This window comes from Primulina eburnea, chromosome 8 (genome assembly GCF_022965805.1).
Source record: "Primulina eburnea isolate SZY01 chromosome 8, ASM2296580v1, whole genome shotgun sequence".
NCBI lineage: Eukaryota > Viridiplantae > Streptophyta > Magnoliopsida > Lamiales > Gesneriaceae > Primulina > Primulina eburnea.
This window is the reverse complement of record NC_133108.1, coordinates 30,077,717-30,083,716: the sequence shown is the minus strand read 5'-3', so window position 1 is coordinate 30,083,716 and position 6,000 is coordinate 30,077,717.

The following is a 6,000-nucleotide window of genomic DNA, read 5'->3' as shown; positions in this document are numbered from 1 at the left end:
CTCCCCCTCTAAAAAGGATTTCGTCCGCGAAATCGAGTCTGAAAAATGACAATTCTGAACAACAATACATTCAACTTAAGAATGAATTACAACTGAAAGCACAACTGAAATTACAATCATAACTGAAAATACTACAACTAGAACATCTCTGGATGCTCTGACCGCATGCGACTCTCTAGTTCCCAAGTAGCTTCTTCAGTACCTCGGCGCTGCCACTGCACTAAGACAAGAGGAATAGTCTTATTCCGCAGTACCTTATCCTTCCGGTCTAAGATCGAAACCGGTCTTTCCACAAAAGACAAATCCGGATTCAGCTGAACTTCTGTTGGATGCAAAACATGAGACTCATCCGCTACGTATCGTCTCAGCAAGGACACATGAAACACATTGTGAACACTAGACAGATACGGTGGCAAAGCTAATCTGTAGGCCAAATCTCCCACACATTCTAAGATCTCAAAAGGACCAATGAATCTCGGAGATAGCTTACCCTTGAGTCCAAATCTCAGAATCCTCCGAAAAGGTGATACCTTGAGAAACACTTTCTCGCCTGCATCAAAATGAAGAGGTCTGCGCTTGGTGTTCGCATAACTCGCTTGTCGATCCTGAGCAGTCTTGATCCGCTGTTTGATCACAAGAACTTTGTCCATGGCCTGCTGAATCAATTCTGGACCCTCGACCTGTCGTTCTCCGACTTCTTCCCAGAACAGGGGAGTACGACAACGTCGACCATACAATGCTTCAAACGGAGACATACCAATACTCCTATGAAAACTGTTGTTGTATGCAAACTCTATCAGTGGCAGATGATCCTGCCAAGCTGGCCCGAAATCCATCACACAAGATCTCAACATATCCTCAAGAGTACGAATAGTCCTCTCTGACTGACCGTCAGTCTCTGGGTGATATGCAGTACTCAAACTCAAGGTAGTGCCCAAAGCTTGCTGAAAGCTGCCCCAAAATCTAGATGTAAACGAGGATCTCTGTCACTAACGATACTCACGGGCACACCATGAAACCGTACAATCTCCTGAATGTACAACCGTGCCATCCGATCGAAAGTGAAATCTCTGTTATACGGAAGAAAATGGGCAGACTTAGTAAGCCGATCCACTACCACCCAGATATATAGCATCTCTATTCCCCACAGACATAGGCAAGTGAGTCACGAAGTCCATCGTGATATGCTCCCACTTCCACTCCGGAATAGGAAGATTCTGTAACAAACCTCCGGGTCGTCGATACTCAGCCTTCACCTGCTGACAGACTAGGCACTTGGAGACATACTGATAAACATTACGTTTCATACCCTTCCACCAAAATCGAGTCCTCAAATCTTTATACATCTTGTTGCTCCCTGGATGAACACTCAACTTGCTACGATGAGCCTGGGACAAAATCTCCTCCCTCAAAGTGTCATCTTCCGGTACAACAACACGACCAGATAAGCACAAAAGACCCTCGGACTGATAGTGGAATCCAGAAGTATTATCTCCATCAGCCAACCGAGCTAATTTCTGAACCTTAGAATCAGACATCTGAGCATCTCTAATCCGAGAATACAAAACTGGCTCGGACAAAATAGTAGCTATACGGATACTCTCTGTTCCCTTCCGATGCTTACAATTGAATCCCATCGAACAGAAATCCTGAATAATCCCAGATACAGCACAAGTCTGAAGAGCAGATAACCTCACCTTGCGACTAAGAGCATCGGCCGTGAGATTCGCAGATCCTGGATGATACTTGATCTCACAATCGTAATCCTTGAGTAGATCCATCCAACGACGCTGACGCATGTTCAACTCAGCCTGAGTGAACAGATACTTCAAACTCTTATGATCAGTGAAGATCTCAAATCGCTCACCATACAGATAATGGCGCCAGATTTTCAAAGCAAAAACGATCGCTGCTAATTCCAGATCATGAACAGGATAGTTTTCCTCATGAGGCTTTAACTGTCTCGACGCATAAGCAATCACATGCTCATTTTGCATCAGAATACACCCTAGTCCCTGTAAAGAGGCATCGGTGTAAACACTGAAACCACCAGATCCAGACGGTAAAGTCAAAACAGGCGCAGATGTCAAACGTCTGCGAAGTTCCCAGAAACTCTCTTCGCACTCTGATGTCCACTCAAATGAAACATCTTTCCGAGTGAGCTGAGTGAGTGGCTTAGCAATCTGAGAGAAGTTGGCAATGAAACGGCGATAATACCCAGCCAACCCCAGAAAACTGCGGATCTCGGCTACTGTCGTCAGACGCGACCAGTTCAATACCGCTTCCACCTTGCTCGGGTCAACTGAAACTCCCTCGCTAGAAATGACATGACCAAGGAATACAACCCTGTCAATCCAAAACTCACATTTACTTAGCTTCGCATAAAGCTGATTCTCGCGAAGTGTCTGTAAAATAATCCTCAAGTGTTGTGCGTGTTCTTGCTGATCATGCGAATAGATTAAGATATCATCTATAAACACTACAACAAACTTATCCAAGAAATCCCGAAATACCCGATTCATCAGATCCATAAAAACTGCTGGTGCATTCGTCACCCCAAAAGGCATAACCAGAAACTCATAATGCCCATACCGGGTCCTGAATGCAGTCTTCGATATATCTCCCTGATGAACTCGAAGCTGATGATAACCAGACCTTAAATCAATCTTGGAATACACAGAGGTACCTTGCAGTTGATCAAATAAATCATCAATCCGTGGCAACGGATACTTATTCTTTATCGTCGCACGATTCAACTGCCGATAATCTATGCAGAGCCGCATAGAACCATCCTTCTTTTTGACAAAAAGAACTGGTGCTCCCCACGGGGACACACTGGGTCGAATATACCCCTTGTCAAGAAGATCCTGCAACTGCTGTTTCAATTCTTGCATCTCCGATGGAGCTAAACGATAAGGAGCTCTAGAGATTGGTGCCGTGCCTGGCACTAAATCAATGCCGAAATCTACTTCCCGAACAGGAGGAAAACCAGGAATCTCCTCGGGAAAAACATCCGGAAAATCGCAAACCACTGGAATGTCACCGACACCGATACTACCTGCGGACGAATCAATAGCATAGATAAGGTAGCCTTCCCCGCCCGACTCTAAAGCACGACAGGCTTTCAGAGCAGAAACCACAGGCATCGGGGGTCGCGCTCCCTCTCCATAGAAAAACCAACTGTCGCCCTCAACTGGACGAAACTGCACAAACTTCTGATAACAGTCCACAGTAGCTCTAAACACAGTCAGCACATCTATTCCCAGAATGCAATCAAAATCCTCCATCGCAAGAATCATCAAATTAGCAGTTAAAACATTACCCTCAAACTCTAGAGGACAACCCAAAACTAGACGTTTAGCTAGCACCGAATGACCCATCGGTGTGGAAACAGATACCACAACGTCCAAAGAAGTGAAAGGTAACGCATGACGCTTAGCAAATCTCGCCGATATGAATGAATGCGATGCACCAGTATCAATGAGAACGTAAGCAGGTAATCCACATAATAAAAACACACCTGCGATAACTCTCTCGTTCTCCTCAGCCGCCTGATCCTGGTTAAGAGCAAAGACCTGCCCTTGAGTACGCGGTCGGAGGTTAGAACCCTGAGTAGACTGTCCCTGCTGTGGCCTCTGATGAACTGAAGCCTGAGAACCAGATCCTGATCCTCCGCCCGTCTGTGGACAATCTCTCTTCATGTGGCCCATCTTACCGCACTTGTAACAAGCACCCGCAACCCTGCGACAACGCTCCGTCGGGTGATCCTTCCCGCAGTGCTGACACGGGCCCCTCTTCTTCCCAAAATGGTGAACTCCTCCAGATCCAGAGGAAGAAGAAGTAGATCCAGCCTTCTTAAATGCTTGGGCGCGGGGACCCAAAGAACTAGTAGGACGAGCAGACTGCATGGCTCGACCTCTCAACAAACTGCCCTCAGCCTGGCGACAACGATTTTCAAGGCCCTCATACGATGTCGGATCATCGCAGACAACAACCCGATCATAAATCTCCTGATTGAGGCCCTGAAGAAAATGGTTATACTTGGCCATAGCATTGTCACTGACATGCGGAACATATGGAAGCAACTCAAAGAACTTCTGCTGATACTCATCAATAGACAAACTTCCCTGCTTCAGATTGATCAACTCAATCGCCTTGGTCTGCAGAAGAGCTGGCGGAAAGTAAAGCAACATGAAAGCGGCTCGGAAATCGGCCCAAAGAACTCGACCCTGTCGCTGAACTATCGGTGCAGAGGTAGACCTCCACCACTTGCGCGCACCACCCTCCAGCAAGAAATCAAGGGTATCAATCTGCTGCTCCGCCGAGCACTGAAAAGTCTTGAAGCAGCTCTCCATCCTCTCAAGCCAGTTCTCCGCAACATCCGGAGTCTCACCGCCCGAAAGAGGTTTCGGCCCCATCTGCAAGAACCGATGCATACTAAAACTCCGAGGCTCATCACGACGGTGTTGACGACGTTCTCGATGCTCTCGACGACGTTCCCGATCGTCGCGGTCTCCCCAGCGTCCAACGCTGCCATGACTACTAGCATCGTCGTCAAAACCAGACATCTCTTAGCTACAAAAGTTACCAGAGATTAAACCCAAAAGAATAGTTCTAAATCCCAAAATCTTAATGCATGCTATGATACCATAAATGTAGTGACCCGTTCCAGAATCACCTACTAATCAGAACTTAAGCATGCAAAATTAACATTTAAAACTGAATCAGGTAAACAGCGGAAAAACAATAATACAACCCAATCGAATCTGTAAGTACAAAATACTTAAACAACCAGATCGAACTAAATTCCAAGAACAAATACCAACAACTACAGGTCAACCTCTGCCAGCTCCCTGTCCACTCCCTCCTGGACCGTCTAACCTGAGACCTGCCCCATCGAATAGGGTGTCCAAAACAGAGATAAACCGAGGACGTGAGCGTAAAACGCTCAGTACCGAAAGCATGAGTATACAAGACTATGACATGCATGTATGCAAAATGTACTGGATACCAGGATCTGGGTATAACGAAATACTGCTCAGACAAATGACGTCAAGGTATGTAGCACTCTGCGCCGTCGCACCAGGAGGTGGCTCCCATACCAAATGAACCTGTGGATATACCGGTGACCTGACCACCGTCGGCCAACGGGGTCCAACCATCCACAACAAATGAGGGCTGAGCACCCTCTCAACATGCTATCTCAAAGATAATCAGGCTCAACATGATTATGCAAATGCCGCATAATAAACCATGCATCATATGACAGATAATAATGCAACATATAAACATGCAACACATAGTAAAGCATACTCAATCCTGCTATCTCGGATAGTACTTTCGTACCTCAAACCAGTAGATCCTAGCAATCAGCCCTAGAATCAAGCCTACAATCCAAGTGATACCATATCACTAAACCACATCTAAAAGCCTTAACTAGACTAATAGATACTCCCAAATCTCAAAGGGAACCCAGAACTATACCTGCGTCCGTAGTCAGCCCACTGATGCCGCTAGCCCCCAACTAGAGCACAGCTCCGCTACAAAACCAGTAGCTCCCCGCTAGTGCCCGAACCTCGGGAAAAGGCTAGAAACCCATCAGAAACGACTAAAACGCTCTGGAACTCTCGGAATTGGCGAGTGAAAAGTGAAGCCTCGCGCTTCTATTTATAGACAACAATCGGACGATCCGATCCACTTCGGACGCTCCGATCCGGTACACTTCGGACGATCCGATCCACTTCGGACGATCCGAACATTGCATGTCTTCCACGTGTCCAGCCACCTGTCTTCGGACGATCCGAACCCTGATCGGACGATCCGAACTCTGACATGACATGACTCATCTGACTCCGAACAGAACGGTCCATCCGAACCCACTTCGGACGATCCGAACCAACTTCGGACGATCCGAACCCGGTTCGGTCCTTCCGATCCCACCGAAATACAATTAATCCAATAATTAACTCAAATTAGGCATCGGGATACTACAACATTTCT